The sequence below is a fragment of the Carassius carassius genome, chromosome 18 (genome assembly GCF_963082965.1).
Source record: "Carassius carassius chromosome 18, fCarCar2.1, whole genome shotgun sequence".
NCBI classification, from domain to species: Eukaryota; Metazoa; Chordata; class Actinopteri; order Cypriniformes; family Cyprinidae; genus Carassius; species Carassius carassius.
Window position 1 is genome coordinate 3,244,139 of NC_081772.1, and position 22,520 is coordinate 3,266,658.

The 22,520-nt window shown below is 36.4% G+C and overlaps 1 long non-coding RNA gene across 1 annotated transcript; it reads left to right on the forward strand.

Moving 5' to 3' along the window:
- The first annotated feature begins 7,102 nt into the window (after positions 1-7,102).
- On the forward strand, positions 7,103-22,294 carry LOC132091778 (uncharacterized). Its single transcript, XR_009422129.1, has 4 exons — positions 7,103-7,129; positions 18,969-19,097; positions 21,146-21,350; positions 22,222-22,294. It is a non-coding gene; the product is annotated as an uncharacterized LOC132091778 (long non-coding RNA).
- The last annotated feature ends 226 nt before the right edge of the window (positions 22,295-22,520 follow it).

Genomic DNA, 22,520 nt, shown 5'->3' on the forward strand with positions numbered 1-22,520 from the left:
CAGTTGTATTCTTACACATTACAGAAGGGTATAATTCACATTTGATTCTGAAATCTATAGTTCTAGATTTTTTCTTCCTAATTCTAAGCATTCTATAATCTCCAGATAATGCTTCATTTTATCTATGAAGTTTAACAGCTGGATCTGCTCTCACTGGTTTTTTGTTGTACAGCAGTATTAGCTGTTGTTTAGTTTTTAAGGATTGGATTGTAAGATTGATTGATTCTGTATCAACCATAAAGACAAAGGTAATGCACTTACACATACATGAGCCTCAGATTCAAGCAGGAGAACCTCTGGAGAACTCTGTGATCCATTTCTCAGTTTTCTAGTGGTTTGTACAAATAAACATTATTTGAAATCGCCAGTTATGTTAACGTTTTTCAAAAGTTTATGAAATGCATTTTGTCATATGTGACCCTGGACCAAAAAACCAGTCTCTGGGGTATATTTTTAGCTTAGAGCCAAAAAAAAAAAAGTTGTAAGGGTCAAAATTATCGATTTTTCTTTTATGGCAAAAATCATTAGGATATTAAGTAAAGGTCATGTACCATGAAAATATTTTGTAAATTTCCTACCGTAAATATATTAAAACTTAATTTTTGATTAGTAATATGCACCCTCTGATTCCAGATTTTCAAATAGTTGTATCTTGGCCAAATATTGTCAGATCCTTATAAACCATACATCAATGGAAAGCTTATTTATTCAGCTTTCAGATGATGTATAAACCTCAATTTCGAAGACTGACACTTAAGACTTATTGTTTTTCTTTCGTTTCTTGGAAATAATTAATGTTCAGTTTATTAAGAAATTTATCTTTTTTTTCTTCACATTTTTCGGGACAAACTTTGGGACACCTTTTACCCTAAAGTCTTTTTTAGTACTTTTTTTTATATATATACCCTTGTAATATAGCTATTTACATATATGAAGTTAATGCTAAACAGCTCTGTATTTTTGTTCTCTTTTTGAGGCACTTTTTCTATATAAATATAAAATAATACATAGTATTTTTTTATTAGTAATGTTATTGTAATGAAACGAGATAATAACGTGGCCCTTAGTCTTAAGCATTATAAAAGGATTGCCTCATATTAGCTCAGCATTACGTCACGTGCAGAGCAAGCTTTACGCACATTCATAAGCGGAGCGCTGTTTACGGAGTGTGTAATAATTGTATTCATAAGCACCAGAGGATGATCCTGCTCCGCCGCGAATCCCAATAGCAGCGTTTCAACTCCTCAGAAGATGAACTACAAATAATCCCGACGCAAGTTGTTTTCCTCAAATTGCTCGTTTGCCATCATCTCACATTCCGTAAAACGTCGGCATCATTAAATTATTTTTAAACGAATTAATTCCAATATTCTTCCAAACAAGCGTCACGCCTCAAGCCTACTTCTATATTTGCGTATTAATGTCGTTATTTGTGCAGAAAAGTTTTTTGGAGCGCTTCAGAGAGGTGGAGAGAGAAAAAAAATGTTTTCATCCAAATGCAAAAAAACGGAGTAAAATGTAAATAGCGGTTGCGTGTCGGTTTTTTTTTTGTTTTAACTTTCAAACGTCGTGAACCCGCGAGACGGGCGCCGCAGCGCACGCTTTGATCAGAAGCGCGCCTTTTATGCCGTTTGACTGGAGAATGCGCGCGGTGCTGTCGGTACAAATCTACCTCACGCTCCCCACCCCGTCAAACCGAGAGATGGAGGAGAAAGAGAGAGAGAAAGTCAGGTGGAGGGAGACACTTTAATCTCGTCCCTTTGCTCGCGCTCGCACCTGCAGACAAGCGCGTGCGGCCCCAGCGCGCCTCCCCGAGTGTAACGCGCACGGTTACCGGATGCAGCTGCGAGGCCATAATAACAAACACCGCCTGTGAAGAAAACATTATAACATTTAAAAAGCCTCCCGCTCAGGCTCTTGGGAACCGAAGGTAATTGTTTATATAGGATAAATCTGTATTCTGAACCTTGTTTGGGGGGAATTTCCTTTAGTAAACTGGCACAGAATATGAAGAAAATTGTTACGCTCAGATGTTGATTCTGTAGTTTTACGAATCACTTTCTCAATATTTTGTTTGCATTTGTTTTTTGGAGGGCTTAAACAAAAAGTACCATAGTTTTATATCAAGTGACTTGGAGTCGACTGCGATGTAAGCCAACACCAAGATACATGACAGTATAAAACAGTAATTTTACAGACTATATATATATATATAAATACCCACAATCATTTTTGTTCAAAACAAGTTTTTTCTTATGTCGTTGTGAAAGTTGTAGCTAATTCGAATTTATTGTTGTTATTATAACCTGCTGATAACCTCCTAATGTTATTATAACCTAACTTCCTTCTTTCTGCAAGATTTTATTTAGCACACACTTGATTTTAATATAACTTTTGTGCTTACTGAAACGTTTCAATATATATATATATATATATATATATATATATATATATATATATATATATATATATATTTTTTTTTTTTTTAAGTCTTAAAAGAGTGGGTCAACAAAATCAGTTAGTGTGAACTCAGATCTAATCAGTTTTTTATTACACGTAAATGAGGTTAGGAATCCAAGATCAGCACTTTCACACTCAACTCGCTCACTTGGTTTAGTTGTATCTTCCGAAAATATTAGTACAAGATCAGCTCCTTATTGTCAACATAATTATTATAATAAGGCAGTAAATGATTTTTGTTAATTTGTTTTAGAAACAAATTTTGGATTTTGATTGTCTTTTCAAATCTGCACTGAAAATGTAACAAATTTCCACAGATTCAGTTTGACTGTTCAGTTTTCACCTATAAGCATCACTTACACCAGACACTTTTATCCAAAGCAACTTACAGTGCATTTAGGCTATATATTTATTTATTTTTTACCCATATGTGTGTTCCATGGGAATTGAACCCACAACCTTTTGCACTGCTGGTGCATTGCTTTACCACTGAGCCACAGGAACATCGCTAGGCTCAACCTGAATGCTGATTAACTTCCTAGTTTCCTATTTACAGTCCTATTATCATATTAATATTGTTTATACCAGTTTTCAAAGTCTGATGTAATGGGTCTCATGCAGATTTATTTGCAGTCAAATGTGCATTTTATCCAGAAGTAGTCCTGTACGGTTTATATGTTTGACACACCGCAGTGTTTTGCGTATTGTTTCATTTTGTCTCCTATCTTTGGCACGTTTGCCTTAAACACCACAGAGAGGGAATAAACTATTTTTTTTCCCCGACTCTAATTTGTAAATAGCATCGATCGCAGCTGGCAGGAGATATGCCGGTGGATTCATACAGAGCGAAGGATTTATTTTGTTTTTAACAGGGTGCTGACACAATTCTCATTACCGGACAAAAATCATTAGCTGCTCCACAGCTACATTCAGACAAATCGAGTAACTGTTAATTTTTCCACTGAGGAACCATGTGTGAGAGAGAGAGAGAGTGAAAAGGGGAGTTGGATCTGGTGTGAAAAAATATATAATAAATTAAAATGGACGACATGAATTGAGCGCCGAATGTCAAACACTGTCAACAAGATGGCTCTCTGTCACGGGGAGAATTTGAGACATTAACAGCTTCTGTCATTCTGCTGACAAAATGGTAGCAGAGATTTCCCAGGGTGCCGAGATGACTGCTGGCGTTTGTCAACAAGCCGCTGTCAGCGAGGAGAGAGAGAAAGAGCGAGCGGGAGAGAGAAGGCATACACAGTGTCATGACAGCTACCACACCAACATCCCCTGAGTCCTCGCCACCCAGAAAGAGTGCGTGGAGAGAAAGACAAGAACGGATGGAGGAGGAGAAGAGGGAGACATGGATAGATGGATGGATAGAAGGAGGGGTGCAGGTCTCTAGTGCACCTTTCATATAAAATTGCAGGAGGAAAATGAGCTGTCACTCCAATTCCCAGGATGCTTTGCTGTTTAGCATAAGTGCGCTGTGTGGGCTGCTGTCGGACAGACTGACTCAGAGAGATAATTAACTAAAGCTGCAGTTTCTCTCCTCTCCCTCCCTCCGCCAGACACCTTCTCCAGCGCTCATCTGCATTTTTGCCAGAGGCGAGCGGTTAGCACAGGAGCCGGGTGAAGAGAGGGTAAGAAGCCAATTAGTCAGGTGGATGGATGAATGATTGACAGCAGGGTGCTACCTGAGTCTCACTCTACATTAATGCCACTGTGCTCGGCTCGGCTCAGCCTCAAACACGCTCCCGTTCCTGTGCAAGCGCGGGCCCGAGATCATCCTGTGCCGCCGCAGCTGCTTTGTGCACTTCCCGTCCTGTCTGTCTTGCTCTCATTATTGAAACCCTTTGTGGCGAGTCCAAGTCTTCTTTTGCACCTTTCCCTTTCTCCTCCACCCTTGACACGGCTACTTTAAGCATTTCCCCGAATCTGTTTGTAGGCATCGTTTAGGATGCCAAGGGCCGTATAACAATCACATGTGTGTATGGTTTGCACCTGTGATCTCATGACCGATTCAACACAATGAGATGTCTCTCAACAGTTTGAACTATTAAATAATAACTCTTATTCTTTAATAGGTCAGGTGTACTCTTTGGTCTGAATTAACATTGAGATTGGATCCTGGTGCGAGTGTAAACCTTCACTGAACCTCAGACGTCCGGTGAGATATGATAAATCATATTGTGTCTGTGGCTCTACCCGTCTTTGAGATCATTTCAGCCAAATTTGTTTCAGACGCACTTAGAAAAAAGGTACAAAATCGGTCACTAGACCAGTACCTTTAACATATAGGTACTAATACAGTATGTACACTTTAAGTAATACTGTGTACCTTGAAGATACTAATATACACCATGAAAAAAAGGTACAAAAGTGTATCTTTTGAAAAGATACCAACCCCAGTGACCGCTTTTGTACCTTTTGTGTAAGAACTGGCACAAATGAAAACAACAGTCCATGTAATAGGTCATGCTGTCTTCAGGCCCTATGCCACGTCTTATTTTTGGCTTTTTAAATAGCTACATTTACATGCAACCAAATTCAAAAATACCCTGCACTCATGCACAGTAATGCATATGTTTCAATGCAATTTGACTGAATTTAAAATTTAAATGCATTATATTAAAGATGGTGTCTACCTAAGGATTGATTTGTAACCCATATCTGTGCAGATGTGCAGAAACAAGTAATAGGTTTTAATTTGAGCTTGATTAATTTATCAAAATTCATATTTAATTTCCACTTTTTGTCATTTTTTAATTAGTTAATGATATTGTGTTCAAAGAAAAATAAAAAAGGCCTATGTGGTATTATTAGCTTCTGCAATTTACGTGCATCTACAGTGCATGCAGTTTGTCTCACTTGCACACATTTTTGAGTTGATATTTCTATTTGTCTTTCTCAAATGTCATTAAAATACACTATAAATGCAAACATGGAAGTCAGTGCATGATGAAATGACTTTCTTGTGTTAAACATCCAATTCGGATTTTAGAGTCTTTCTATTTACTGCTAAAAATGGTGTGTGTTTATGTACCATTCAGTTGCAATTAGCTCTGAAAATTTGAAATCATACACCAGAATACTAGTTATAGTGTGAAATTGATTTAATCAATCATATGCGTTAATGCATTAACTTTGACCGCCCTGGTTTTGATCGACAAATGTGTTACATAATGCACGCCATGTTTTCAAACAAGACATTTCTAAACATCCCTTCTGAATGTGAAGCTTCACACCGAAATGAGGCAATTACTTCAAAAGAGTATTTTTGCTGAGCACAGTGAAGCGTGTCAGCAGAACTGACAGAGCGCAGGTCCGTGTGAGGTCTGGTTCAAAACAGAGAGACCCAGCGTTTAGTGTCTGTTTATAGACGTTAAGCTAGTGAACGGAGGGAGGAGTGCGGATACTACACCTTAAGGGCATTTTTCCCTCTGGCATTTTACTGGCTGTGGCGTCATACTGCTAGCAGCATCAAAACACTGGCAGCCTGTGTGAGCTGACAAGATGAAGGGAACATTGAGAGGGCCGGCGTGTTTGGTGAGAGAGCATCACCAGCACAGGAGACACTCAAACTGCAATACTGTACTGGGCTGCCGACAGACAGGCCATCGACTGACTTCAGAGCATTTTTATGTGCATAAAGTATTTTTATATGCAATTGTGAGTGTAATTTTTTAAGTTTAAGATTCACATTTTAATAAATGAAGCACTACGGAATGAGGGAGAGATGTCCCTTATAGAATAGGAGTAGAGTGTGCAGTTGTGACCTTTGACCCTAACAGACCATCTGATGTATGCTGCACACAAAAAATGGCAAGACCTTATTTGCCAATAACATTACCAGGGTTATTATAGTAAAAAAAAGTAAAACTAAAACTATAGGGGAAAAAAAATCATTCCTTGAATAAAATAAACATTGGAATAAAGCAAAACATATTAAAATGTAATATAAATATTTAAGAAATTGTATTTTATAACATCTACTATAAACATTTAATACATATATAAATTAAATAAAAATATATTATATTATATTAATATATTTTATTATATATTCAGTATATTTTTTATATTTATAAAATAAAAATACACACACACACACACACACATATATATATATATATATATATGTATGTACTTTATTTCAGCCAGTTACCAAGGAAACATTTCTCATTTTTATTTACTTTAACTTCATGTACTAAAATAAGTAAAACTAGAATATTTTTTCAAAATAATTATTTATATATTAAAAATGCTAATAAAATTGACAACATATCACAAATTACTAAAATATAAATAAAATGAAAAACTAACCTAAAGTATTAATTAAAAACTACAATAGTAAATCAATAATAAAAAAAAACTAAACAAAAAAACACCTGATTTTACATACTTTCTAGGAGTCAAATGCACAGCTTTTTATCAGTCCACCAGAAAACATCAAGTTTCCAGGCTGCTTCATTGTGTTTCCAATAGGAACTATTCCAGAGGGTTTTAACCAATTAATATTATATGCATCAACTTTATTTAGTTGTTTAAGAACATTTAAGTCATGTATATGTCAATTTATCTCTTGCAGTAATCTTTCCTCATCTTTTTCTGTGCTTGAAACCAAAATGTGGCGAAACAAGCAGGAAGCGCTGCACATTTGCGCTGGAAGGTACAGTTTGGTCTGATTTTTCTCTATGCATTTTGCTTTCAGAATAAGTTTCTTAACTTTTTTAGAAAAGGGAAATGAAGAAAACATACTGATAAATTTAGCTATTTTTAAAAAGACAAAAAAAAAATGTTATGTCTGTTTTTTATAGCTCAAATAAGGCTAAAAAAGCAACAACTGCCTTTTTATTCCAGCAGTAGGTTGAATAAAATATGCTAAAAGAAGACTGTGAATGCAAGCGGTTCACTGACAAGGTGATAAGAGACTGAATAGTCTTATTTATTATTTTACCTGTAATACAATCTGCAAAACAAGATCTGCTCCAGATGTACGCATGTTTAGATGTTGCTTTCCACAGGCTTCTCTTATCATGTTGTCACTGAATTCCTTGATTCCACTGTCTTATTAAAATATATTCATTGTGAAAACACATAACAATGTTAAGGCATGTTTCTCTTTTTTAAAAAGAGAAAAGCCAAATCTATTGAAAATTCTTGTTATTATATATACATATATATATACACACACACCTGTTTTTGTTCTGCTCCCCACTAGAGTAAGTGATATATACAAAGAAACTCATGTATATTTAGCAGTAATGCATTAAATTGAAAGGTGACAGTAAAGACATTTATAATGTTACAAAAGATTTTTATTTCAAAGACACTGTTCCTTTGAACTTTCTGTTCTTCAAAGAATCCTATTTAAAGTATCACAGTTTCCACAAAAGTATTAAGCAGCACTGTTTTCATCATTTATGATATTCAAAAAAAAAAATCTTAAGCAGCTGATCAGCATATTATAATGATTTCTGAAGATCACTCGACACCAAAGACTGGAGTATTGATTCTCAAAATTCAGCTTTGCATCACAGGAATAAATTACATCTAACATATATTCAAATTGAAAATGGTTATTTTGAATTGTAATAATATGTTTATAATATTACAGATTTTACTGTATTTGTGATGAAATAAATGCAGCCTTGGTAAGCATAAGATCGTATCGAAAGTCGTATTGGTTTGTGAAAGTTGTATTTCACAAACTATCCTACCTCAAAATCCACCCATCTGAAAAAAAATTGTTGTTGGACAATTTACATGTCAATCATGTGACTTTTGGTTGTTGACTTGAGAATACTACTGTATTGTTGTGTAGATGGTAACCCTCATTTGGGGAAAGATTTTACAGCAAATCAAATGAAGTTTTCCATCTAGACATTATCAGGCAGCAGGCACAGAGAAGAGAGGTCATATATGAATGCCCACTGGGTTTTGTGGCCCTCTGGGGCTATTATACACACAAGTCCTTTCAGTATTTGAGAAGGGCAGCCTGTTGACAACAGGAGATTGGATGACTGATAATTGGTTTGCTGGTAATATGATTTTATGAAAATCAGAAGTAGACGGAGGAGCAGTCTTCATGAGGAAATGTGCTGAGAGTGATTAACAGGAGGCAACGGACAGACAACAGGTTTTATTTGCTCTGTGATTGCAGAACACAGTGGAAAGATTGCAATACTCAAAACATTTGATTAGTTTCAACCCTCATCTGGCCTGAAGGAGACACTTGTGCCAGTCTATTCCTTCTCTGTTTATAGAGAATATAAAATGATTTTAGACGGTGACACTGTTATAAAATGTCAATGTCAATGTCACCTTTATTTATATAGCGCTTTAAACAAAATACATTGCGTCAAAGCAACTGAACAACATTCATTAGGAAAACAGTGTCAATAATGCAAAAATGATAGTTAAAGGCAGTTCATCATTGGATTCAGTTATGTCATCTCTGTTCAGTTAAATAGTGTCTGTGCATTTATTTGCAATCAAGTCAACGATATCGCTGTAGATGAAGTGTCCCCAACTAAGCAAGCCAGAGGCGACAGCGGCAAGGAACCGAAACTCCATCGGTGACAGAATGGAGAAAAAAACCTTGGGAGAAACCAGGCTCAGTTGGGGGGCCAGTTCTCCTCTGACCAGACGAAACCAGTAGTTCAATTCCAGGCTGCAGCAAAGTCAGATTGTGCAGAAGAATCATCTGTTTCCTGTGGTCTTGTCCTGGTGCTCCTCTGAGACAAGGTCTTTACAGGGGATCTGTATCTGGGGCTCTAGTTGTCCTGGTCTCCGCTGTCTTTCAGGGATGTAGAGGTCCTTTCTAGGTGCTGATTCACCATCTGGTCTGGATACGTACTGGATCCGGGTGACTGCAGTGACCCTCTGATCTGGACACAGACTGGATCTGGTGGCTACGGTGACCTCGGAACAAGAGAGAAACAGACAAATATTAGCGTAGATGCCATTCTTCTAATGATGTAGCAAGTACATAGGTTGTTATGTGAAGTGTTTCCGGTTCCGGTTTACCTAATTAATGCAGCCTAAAAATCCTTTAACGGATTTGGATAATGAAAGCATATTAGTATGTTATGTGTAAGCCAGGGTAAAGAGATGGGTCTTTAATCTAGATTTAAACTGCAAGAGTGTGTCTGCCTCCCGAACAATGTTAGGTAGGTTATTCCAGAGTTTTGGCGCCAAATAGGAAAAGGATCTGCCGCCTGCAGTTGATTTTGATATTCTAGGTATTATCAAATTGCCTGAGTTTTGAGAACGTAGCGGACGTAGAGGATTATAATGTAAAAGGAGCTCATTCAAATACTGAGGTGCTAAACCATTCAGGGCTTTATAAGTAATAAGCAATATTTTAAAATCTATGCGATGCTTGATAGGGAGCCAGTGCAGTGTTGACAGGACCGGGCTAATATGGTCATACTTCCTGGTTCTAGTAAGAACTCTTGCTGCTGCATTTTGGACTAGCTGTAGTTTGTTTACTAAGCGTGCAAAACAACCACCCAATAAAGCATTACAATAATCTAACCTTGAGGTCATAAATGCATGGATTAACATTTCTGCATTTGACATTGAGAGCATAGGCCGTAATTTAGATATATTTTTGAGATGGAAAAATGCAGTTTTACAAATGCTAGAAACGTGGCTTTCTAAGGAAAGATTGCGATCAAATAGCACACCTAGGTTCCTAAATGATGATGAAGAATTGACAGAGCAACCATCAAGTCTTAGACAGTGTTCCAGGTTATTACAAGCAGAGTTTTTAGGTCCTATAATTAACACCTCTGTTTTTTCAGAATTTAGCAGTAAGAAATTACTCGTCATCCAGTTTTTTATATCGACTATGCAATCCATTAGTTTTTCAAATTGGTGTGTTTCACCGGGCTGCGAAGAAATATAGAGCTGAGTATCATCAGCATAACAGTGAAAGCTAACACCATGTTTCCTGATGATATCTCCCAAGGGTAACATATAAAGCGTGAAGAGTAGCATAAAATGAGAATAAATTTGCATGTTTTTAGCAACAGAAGTACAAGGCCAGTAAGAAAGAACAGGATGTTGTTTGTTGCTGAATATGTTGAGGCCAGTATTTAGACCATGCTTCTCTCTAAACTACATTTGTTTAGCACTATGACAATAGCTTTTTTTGGAAACAAGCATTTTTTAGTGGTGATGTAACATGACCAAACTCACGATTTTCATTGTTATTTGTCTTGATGTCACATTATATGAAACATTATCTTGTTGAATGTTCCTTTTACTCTCAAGAAGTGTTGGGAAATATTATTCATTTCAGTTTGTTGTGGTGCCAATGTTCCATTTAATTTTTTGGTAGAACGGTTCAAAAGTTTGTGGTCTGTAAGATTTTTGAAAGAAGTCTCTTCGGCTCACTAAGGCTGCATTTATTTATTGGATCAAAAATACAGTAAAAACAGTAATGTAATGAAATATTATTACATTTTAAAATGTCTGTTTTCTATTTGAATTTATTTCAAAATGTAATTTATTCCTGTGGTCAAAGCTGGATTTTCAGCATCATTACTCCAGTCTTCAGTGTCATTTTAAAATGCTGATTTGCTGCTCAAGAAACAAAAAAAGTATTTATTTCTTTTAAAAAAATTGGTTTTTAGTTTTATGAATTGTGTATATTTTACATCCAGTGTTAAAGTTTGTTGTTATCACCCTAATTGAGATTCTTATTATATGTATGTATAATCAATGCATTATATCTCAATGCATTTTTAGTTACCAATTCTTAAACCTTTGGTCCCAGATCTTAAATATCTGATTGCATATTATGTTTCACTGGTTAAATTATGAGTAGCTTATGGCCTGGCAAGCTAGTTTCAGGCAGTTTCTTCCTGAGCTTGACTTCACCTCCCTATCCCCATTGTACTATTGGGTGTATCGCCGAATACTGGTTCAGGCTTTTAACCACTGTAACTAGGTAACCCCTAAGGATGAGATGTCAACATTACTGTTTTATTCATGTTTTGTAGCTTTGGATTTACCACCAGAACTTTACGCGCACTAGGATTTGTCTGCTGCTGATATATTGCAAGAGGGCAATTTATTTGACATGTAGCTTTGAGAAATGCCTTATAGTAAAATATTATTAAAATGTTCTATAATAATTGTGACCTGGAACATGCATTTAAGCAAAAAGTTAACATAGTGGTGCATTTCTACATTTAAGGATGGATTGCATTTAAACCAACTGTAAACAATTCCAAACCTCAAAAGTTTTTAAGCAAACTCAGACGCACCCAAGTTCAGAAAACTGCTTTCACATCAAACCAAACGATCTGACCTCAAGTCCTTAAGCTCTATTGTCAAATCATCCTCAAAGTAGCTTCCCCAGCACTGTTTGAGATGATTTTATGTGTGAACTGCCAGTTGGTTGTGGTTTATGTTGTACATAGGTATCTGTCAGTAAATGGGAGTTTGAGCCCCGGTGAAGGAGATACAGTTGCAAGAGCCGAGAGCTGTGAAAGCCTCCGTGGGGACACACACACACACACACACACACACACATACACACACAGAGCTGGGACACGGACACCTGCTTAATAACGAGGGAAAGGGAGGAGAGGATAGAGCAATGGTGGATAGACTAAATCCTTTTTTCCATCATTACCTCAGTCCGGCCCAGAGATGGCTTCTGTTCAGAACACTCTCTGCCTTCTGCTTGTTTAATTAGTCTCAGAGCTGCTCTCTGTCTCACTCACACACGCTTTAGCTCTCAAATACAATTCGACACTCCTGTAACCTTGCCGTACTCTGTTAAGTCAAAACCCTTCCTGTGTTCCCCACATTTTTTCAATTTCTCTGTCTCCCTGAAGAAGTCACATTATACAGTCGGATCCAAAAGTCTGAGACCCCGTTGGAAATCAGGGATTTTTTTTTTTTTTGTACAAACGAAACGTTTTTATTTTAGATATAAGTAAATAAGCGTCATTGGTCTTGTGACTCTTTGTAGAGATGGATGGATGTTTTTCTCTCCTTTGAAGCTCAAGATGCATGATGATTTTTGGAAAGTAAAAAAATGGTTCAAAATAGTTTTTCACTTAAATTAAAATGTTGATGATAATATAATTCGCAATGTATTGATTGTTTTAACAAATGGAAAATAAAAGTATCTATCTATCTATCTATCTATCTATCTATCTATCTATCTATCTATCTATCTATCTATCTATCTATCTATCTATCTATCTATCTATCTATCTATCTATCGGTTTGTTCGTTCATTCATTTGTTCTATCATTTGTTCTAATTGTTCTATCTTACTATCTGTCGTTCGTTCATTAATTTGTTCATTAATTCTGTCATGTTCTATTGTTCTATCTATCGTTCGTTCATCTGTCATTCATTCTATCATTTGTTCTATCTTTCATTCTATCTTTCGTTCTACCTATCTGTCTGTCTATCTATCATTTGTTATATCATTTGTTCTATTGTTCTATCGTTTGTTCATTTGTCTGTCATTCGTTCTATCATTTGTTCTGTCTTTCGTTATATCTATCTATCTATCTATCTATCTATCTATCTATCTATCTATCTATCTATCTATCTATCTATCTATCTATCTATCTATCTATCTATCTATCTATCTATCTATCTATCTATCTATCTATCTATCTGTCTGTCTGTCTGTCTGTCTGTCTGTCTGTCTGTCTGTCTGTCTGTCTGTCTATCTATCTAATCTTTTGCCAACGCATCATTACAGAAAAAAACAGTGAGTGAAAATAGGTGGCAGAAGTAGCAGTATTGATAATAATAAACTCTCTCTCTTTGTCTTTCTCTGTCTGTCTCTGTGTCCCTGTGGTTCTGACCCATCTGTTCCCTGTGTTGAGACGGTTCTGTTCGTTCAGAGCATCGTCTGCTCCGGGCCGTCTGACCGTTGACCCCTCATCACCCGTCCTCCACCTCACTGCACCATCTCTCGAGTTCATCCCTCCATCCGCTGTCATCGCCCTTCACAGCCTTTGTTTTCTTCGCTGTCAGAAATGAATAATTATGAAGTGACTGTTTTGAGCTATTTTGAATATCTGATGTTTTTAGCATATTATTAGTGCCTGCCGCACAGAGCAAGTGCAGAATGTGAATTTAAATGAGTTTAAAATCTGATCTGAGATCCTGTTTACTGTCGAGCTAAAACATTTAGCGCCTGTGTTCGCTCCGGCACTGCGAGGAAAGTTTGGGTAAATTGTTTAATGTGCAGGGCTGGAGGGAAATGATCGCGAGCAGAGCGAAAAGCAAACAGAGAGACAGAGCTGCACTCTTTCAGTGTGTCTGTCTCTCCTCTCTGTTCTCTGCGTCTGAAAGAGACGCGCTGGTGTGATAGAGTTCACGCTGACAGCCTGACACCACTCATCTGTCTCCTGAGAGTCAATCATTCCAGACAGGTACCATTACTCAAACACACACACACACACACACACACACACACACACACCAGCCATAACATGCACATGAACACAACAAACACTCTTTAGCATCTCTCACAATCAACAAAAAAACACCTTGCATGTATGTTACACACGCACACACATGCAGAAATGCACATGTAAATGATCACATCACACATCTGACACATCTCAGATGTAAACAATGCGATTCACTTCACAGCTTCATGAACACCATTTAATCAAATAAGTATTTTTAGTGGCTCTGTGAATGATTCTTGGTTGATATGCAGGCTCCTTTAACAAAATAAATTACTAGAAATCATTATAATTAATTTTTCCTCTGACTGTATTAATGAAAGTTTCTTTACAATGGCAGAAGTGTCTCCCAAGTATTCTATAATGCAGATCAGACCACAAGAAGATGAATGTGGGCCTTGTTCAACTTTGAATTAGGATTCTGATGGCTTCCCTGCGAATCGTTATCGCGTTATCGATTTGGTATGTTTTGTTTTTGCTTATGCTGTTAATTTTTGTTGTAGATGTTAAGAAGTGCAGTGTCATGATGAAATAGTATCAGTTTGGAATAATTTTATTAATATAATGCATTATACAATACAGATGGCTTCAAAGCAGCTTTACAGTAAATATTAGTGTGAGCAAATGTCCTCTATTTTTAATTACTAAGCATCAGATGATCAGTGGTTTTATGTTATGTTGTTTTAGTTTTATTCTTATCAAAGGGTCGTTGTAAACAAAGGTGAGCAACTGAATCTCTTCACAAAGGCCCCTTTCACTTTGTTATGGGTGCTATCATAATTTCAAGTGATTTTGCTGTTTATGAACTCATGATCCCGGGTGGCGCAAGAAATGTATGTATTACCTGGAATTTCAACTCAGCAGGAAATGTTTGTTTCTACCATGCACCTGAAGTACAGACAGTACTCAAGAAATATATTTAAATATGCAAACAGTACAGTCTATATTTAAGGAAATTTGCTACAATCATTTTAAATATTGCTGTTATATTATCAAGGTAGCATCCCAAACGGGTGCTTTGCTTTCATTTATGGAGTTTACAAATACACCTGTAGGGCATGAGGGTAATGAGCAGGGCATAGCTATGTTCTCTTCCTCATTTTCACTGTATGGTGTAATTTAGCATAGCTAAAATGCTGTATTGATCAGCCCACTTAATAATTAAATAATATACGATGTCCTTTCAACAGATAAGAAGCTTTTCAAATATTTGTCTTTATATTTAACAATTTTTTGTTTTTATTTTTTTATGATAGTGTTAAATCATACCAAATCACCACAGTTTTATTGTAATAAAGGAAGCTGGTATTTTGTAGGGCACTGTGGTAAACAGAGTGAGTTCTCAGCAGATGTCGCTGTTGTCACAGTAATATTGACCGGACGCGCGCGCTCTTTATTGCTCTCCACGTTCATTAACTTATTTACTAGTTCTGCCGGTAGATTTCCCGGTAAAGCGACTGTAAACAGAGGTTTTGAGCGGTTGAGACGGCGTCAGTGGGCTCCGCGTCACCGTGAGCTTCGGCAAGCCTCACCTGTCTCGCTCTTCTTAATTATACATGAGCAGCGGCCCACGCCAGCAGGGGGCGTTACGAGCCCACCGTCAGCAACTCCACTAGACACTAACAAACAGTTCTGTGGTAGGCTATTACCATGGTATTTTGCAAGTAGATTTAGACTAGCATGTATTTGCAAATAGTGGTTGTTTTTGTTGATATGTAGGCTACCATGAAAATGCCATGTTTGTTTATGGCATGATGGCATTACCAATGCTATTCTTTGAGAAACTTGGTAAAAAAGAAACATGGTAGCCCTACCACCACATTAACTTTTGTATGGGATGATATCACCATGTTATTTTGATAATAATTAGGCTAGTACATCCAAAGTACGTGTCCAAACCCAATCGTAGGTTAAGGGTAGATGATAGGCTATACAGTAAAAAATAAATAAATAAATACAAATAAAAAAATTGGGTATGTGCACATCACTATAGCATTATTTTTCTCACACTGTACAACAATGATTACTATTTTTGCATTATTGTAAGGGGTAGGTTTAGGGTTGGGGTAGGTGTAGACATTATTAAAACAATAAGTAGAAAATTCAATTTATTGTTAGCTTCCGTTTTTTGCTGTATCCCTTCTAGCCACAACCCAGTTGTTTTGTTGAATGTTGCTCACACTCACATTATTATAGTTTTTGTGAATGTATCATGCAAGAAAAAGGTAAATGAACATAGTATTCATAAAATACCACAGTACTGTGTAATACCATTACTCTACATTTTAGCAGCCATAGGCCTCTGTAAAATCTCTGTGTTTTTACATTCAGTAAAATCTGAAATACAAGTGAGTTCAATATTCATAACTCACCTTTTCATGTGTTAAGAATAAGCGTTCGTATATTTTACTGATTGAAATAACAAGACGAGCTTCATTCTTCGCTTCCTGCCTCCAGGTGCAGACAAACACCTGAACATCCCGTGCACCTCCATACGATACGCTTCTCATCACATCACATGACTATTTTACCAGACTTTTTGTTGTTAGTTATAAATCCAGTGCAGTCAATTCTGTACTTGTTTGTCTTTGCAGTTGAGCCGTGTTCATTAGCGGTGGAGTCAATAGCAGCACTTAACACATCTGGACTCAGATTAAAGGGTTAGTTTAGCATTCAAACTCTAACGCGAGGGTCAGGACTCACTGGCTGTCTGGATTACAAGGGTTAACAGGCGACTTAACCGAATCTACTTAACCAGATGACACAGAGGATTTATTTCCGCCTGATTATTCTAATATGCTTTAGATGATGACCGGTGTGAAGACTCTCGCTCTCATGCACGCGCCGCACAGGAAGGCCTATAAACCTCCCTATTAGCTGCTTCAGTTAAAATGGCATTTGTGCAGTATTTTATCAGGCAGTTGACAAGTGAATTAGAGTTGGCTGTTAGCGCCGTTGAGCTTTATGACAATAGCCTTAGGGTCTCGCTAAAGATCGCTGCACCGCCCTGCTCAGCCCGCGCCGCTAACCGCTGACGCTCAAACCGAAGTGACATGCTGTCATAACAATAGTTTACAAAAATGTTAAGTTCTGCGTTTCGGGCAGAAAAAGCCAGGGAGTTTTAACTTCTGCGTCTGCCTCTTTTTTCCTTCCCTCTCGTGACATCCCGTTTTCGCTCTGACAGTTTTGGGTGTTTTTATGTGTGCTAATGCTCACAATCTGCCTCCATACATAAAATGATAATACAGCCATCGTCATTTGTAAACAGTGCATGTGTTTGTTTGGCCACATTTTGGTTTGGGTAGCTTTCACAGAACTGTCTCCCTCTATGAATTGTTGTAAAGGAAGATATAGTGAAATATTGAACAATCAAGCAGCACCAAAAATGTAGGCTACGTGCACCGAAAAAAGTTTTGTACCTCTCACCAACACACAAAATACATCAAAGAATTGCTCTTTCTTTTTGGTATTCTCGCAATGTCTCTGAAGGTACTGAGGTCGCACTGAGGTCTGTAACCCCTCGCACACACACAGGCTTACACAGTCCAAATGAATTCACACCGTCATACACAAAGACAGACAGATGTATTGTATTTTGTGAGTGTGTGTGTGTGTGTACCTAGCTGCTCTGTGAAGTCTTTAATGGGATTTTGCCTCAGGCTGTTTTATTAAGATGTTGCTTTCTGCTGCCTGTGCAGCTGACACCATTCCCCCCCCACCACAAAGACACACACACACACACACACACACAATCCCCCCAGACCCCACCTCCAAATGTACACACACACTCACTCATCCCTCTGAAATTTCTGCCACACTTCAGTCCTCTGTCTTATTCTGTGGCCTGCATGATGTGTGTGTGTGAGTGAGTCAGGGGTCGTTATTTTGGTGTGTATCTGTTTCAGACAGAATCAGTTTAACTATAACTAGGTTAATGTGTTTGATGGATGAGATTGAGTCTGTATTGACACTATACAAAAAAATAAAAAAATAAATTGGCCTAAATTTCAGATTGATGTATTTGAGTCCTCAGAAGTTGAGCTAAATCTCACTAAACCTGAGTTGGTGAAAAAGATAAATAAAATATATGTAACTTTTACATTTATTCATTTGTCAGATGTTTTTATCCAAAGCGGCGTTCAAGGTGCATATTATGATGCATTCACTGGAAATATATATAAATATATATAAAATGGAAAACTTCTTTCATTTAGGTTTTAAATTACTGTATAGTATCATTGAAGTCTATGATATTTCCTCATTTAGAGGTTTAAATTAAGTAACTGCAAATGCATTTAAAAAAGCTTTATTTTACAGTTTTAGGGTTTAAGTGCAACTGTAGTGTTCAAAATTAGTTTTATACAGAAATAATGGAAGTATATAATTTGTCCTAATTTAGATAACTAGGTAAAGTGTGTGTGTGTGTGTGTGTGTGAGAGAGAGAGAGATTGTTTCAATACAAATTTGTTCTTTGCTTCAAGTCAAGCTAAACCTGATGCTAAATTTGTTTTGTAGGATTTGCTTAAAAACAATTTTGACTAATTGAAACTAATGACTAATTTGACTAATTTGAATAATTACAAAGAAACAGTGATGCCTTGAACTAAACGTCAAATTTAACAGTAGAAAGACTAAAAAGTAAAATAGTATTTTCTTTTACAATAAACTCCAGAAATCTTTGTTTTAATTAAAACTTTGCTTTGGGAATCTTCATTTGGAAAAAGATTCATAAATCATTATAAATGAAGTTTGCGGGTAGGGTAAGGTTTAGATAGCTAAGTAAATGTACATTATGTGTGTGTGTCCTCAGATGGAGTGGACCTCAAATAAAAAAAAAGAAAGCAGCATATTATACATGTGAGCATGTGTGTGCATGGCTGCAGTGTCAGGCTGATTGTGCTGTCAGGGTTCGAGATGCTCAATGAGCTTCCTGTTTGTCTCGCTCTGGGCACCATGTTCATCTGCAGACACTGACTGAGTGTCCTGTCTCTCTCTCTCTCTGTCTCTGTCTCTTCTCTGCTGTATCCCTGAGGCCTATAGATTGTGCAGAGCATCCTGCATTCAGCAGCTTAAAGACACCGGGAGAGACAGCAAGACTGGAGAGGAAGGGACACAGCAAAGAGTGACAGGAAGATGGAGGAAGAAAAAAAAAGTGTTCATAACAGGAAAAAGGGTTCAGTTAAGCTCTTTCTCTAACACACACACACAGAGCGAGTTTGCTGGACACTGATGCTTTGTGACATCACAGCACTTTGTCTGATATTTTAAATATGAGGTTGAGACCCCTGTCGGGGGCGGAGCTTCAGAACAAACACACACACATATAAATAAGAGAGAGACTACAGAGAGTGCAATAGTAACCGCCCATTTTTTTAGTGGCTTTGGCATTGGAAGTATTTTTCACATTCATTTTCTCCGCAGATATTAATCAAAGTAATAAACCAGATCAACAAGCTCAGAAACTAACATTACAAACCTTGATGCAAAAAGTATTTGAAAATCACAGGGAAAACATATTTGAAGATGCAATGCAATACTCATAAGCACAGTGAATGAAGTAATGGAGTTGCAAATGGCAGTACAATAAAACATTTAGTTATTGACAATTATAAAAAATAAATATTTTATATCATTATACATAATTACATTCAGTATCTATACATTTATATATATTTATACATGTCTATACAAATATAAACTATATATAATAATTTCAAAAAATATTTTTTTTTATAATTACAGTCAATATCTCTCTCTTATTATTATTTTTATGAATAAAATATAAGTTATAATATATGTTAACACTGATTTTATTTTTAGGACCAACTGCTCCCTTGAGTTAACTGGCTAAATAAACACATTGAGCTAAATAGTTTCTAAATGAATACTGTATATATAAAAAATTGCAGAATATTTCTTTTTATCCCGGAAAAGTTGTCTTTTTCTCTGGTTTATTTGATTTATTTATCTATTTTTAATGTTTTGGATGATTTTTCTGCTTCTTCCACCACCAAGGGACAGTTTGTGCAGTGTGAAAATAGAAAATACCATAGCTTAGGGTAAAAACAGTAGAAGCCAATAGAAAAGAAAAGTAAACAGTAACAGTAACACTGCTGCAGTAATTTGCCTGGGAGATTTTGATTGACAGGTTGAGGGGCAGGACTTGGACTGACTGACAGTCATTAAATGTCATTAAGAGCAATTAGCAATTAATACAGAAGTTGCCAATCCATGAAAGAGCTGTATTGATGAGCATATGACAGCACACACACACACACACACACACACACACACACTGTGACTGGTGGAGACTCGTCAGAGGAAGAAACAAAGAAACATCAGTCCATATTGATTGTGCTTTAATTTCTGCAGTCAGCCTTAGGCCCCAATCACACGCCAAGTTTACAACCAAAGAAACACAAACACGTTACATTTCCACAGGAGCTTAGCAGAAACACACTCATGTGAAGTGGCAGACTTGTATTACTGTTATTCAGTCCATTAGTTTCTTTTTGTTTTGTTTTAACGGTGGAAGTAACTGACAAAAACCTACTTTTTAGGATTCCTTGATGAATAGAAAGTTCAAAAGCATTTATTTCAAATAAATCTTTTAGAAATACATTTTAAATATTAATAATAATAATAAAAAATACACCCCAAACATATTATTTCATTTATTATTTATTACTAATATTGCAATTAGTATGTCACCGTTCACCTTTAAAGTGAGTGTTTTTTAACATGATTTGTTTATTGCTACTGTATACATATATTTTATTCAGCCAGGACACAGTAAATTGATCGAAAGTGACAGTAAAGACATTTATAATGTTACAAAAGGTTTGTTTCAAATACAGCTATTCATCAAATGATCTTGACAAAAATAGGAAGATAATAAATATGATCACTGATAATAAGAATTGTGTCTTGAGCAGTAAATTATCATATTAGAATGATTTCTGAAGGATCATGTGTCACTGAAGACTGGAGTAATAATGCTGAAAATACAGCTTTTATCACAGGAATAAATTACACTTTAAAATATATTCACATACTGTAGAAAACACTTGCTGCCTACAAGACTAGTGCACTAGATTCTAGAGTCTCTGGTTCACTTTGTCTAATGCATGCTACAGATATTGCAGAAACAGTAGTAGTAGTAGTATGCTTAGCCAGTCTCTCTCATTTCATCTCTTTTTCTGTATCTTTGTCTTCCTCTTTGCTAGTTTCTGTCTGGATGGTGTGAGGGAAACGGAGGAATGGGAGGAAGAGATTATTACAGAAGCGTAACTTTGGAGCCAAAGGACAGCGAGAGACATTTCTGAAGCATTGAAGGAGATACACGCACAAAAGAGGGAGAGGAAGCGAAGGGTCGATTTATCTTATATTGACAGGAGCGGCTTCAAACGATGACCTTGAGGACTAATGAGAGTAAATGACTGAAATATTTTTTACTTTTAAAAAGTGAAACTATAATCAAATGGAAGCCTGAAAGATGGACTAATGAGCTTCAGCGATGATGAAAGTGTGTAAGAGAGAGTGCGAGGGATACAGGCTGAGAAAGAGAGAGAGAGAGAGAGAGAGAGAGAGGTAGTCATCTGGCAGAGCCTGCAGTGTCAGGCCCTCACTCCTGGCATCTCATTAGATGGCCTGACGACTGCCTGATTAGAATATGTTTGATGAAAATTTAAAGGATTTTTTCACCCCTCAACATTCAACAATTTTTGGTGTGATTTAATAAATATTGCAGAACTGTTTTGTACAGAAACTGGGAGGTAATTAATTACGATTAAAGCAGTATAGACCGAATTGATTTACTGTCATTATTCACCCCGAAATCGACAAATATATTCAAAACTCAGAGACATAAATGGACAAATATTCAAATGCACACATCCAGAAATTTCTTGTGCGCAAACCCGCATGCCAGATGTTATTTCACTCAACATAAACTGAATTTGTACCCTTCAAAAATTAATTAAACATCTTATTTGAAGCTGTCAAGTTCGTTCTAGATGCTTCATTCTTTAGTAGTGTTTTTATGCCGGATTGCAAAACAGCTTTCTGCGCATTAGTGCCATCAAATGGCTTAATCTTTTTTTTTTTTGGCATGGGTTGAAGTAATCCTATCTTGTGTGGATTTGATATTTGTTTGATATTTTCATGAGCAACTGTGTTGCTTGTTTTTAATGCTCTTTTAATTTAATTAAAACACTAATGTGCATTTGTAAAAATGTTTTTGAATCAACATACAATTCAAATCTAATAGAATTCACCGTAAACTCTTTTTTTTCTTTTTCAGATATTTCAAGCTCACATAACCATGTGGACCACCATGATCAGTCTGTTATTGCGGTAATAATTTAATAATATTTTAATATTTATTCACCTTTAAGCAGCATATACATACACGCACACACACATATATATATATAGTATAGGAGTCAGTAAAAAATGTATACTTTAATTTAAGAAACAAAAGCTTTTATTCAGCTGTGATGCTATAAATTGTTCAAAAGTGATAGGTGACAGTAAAGACATTTGTTATGTAACAAAAAATATAATTAAAACAAAGTGTTCTTTATAACATTATATTTTTCA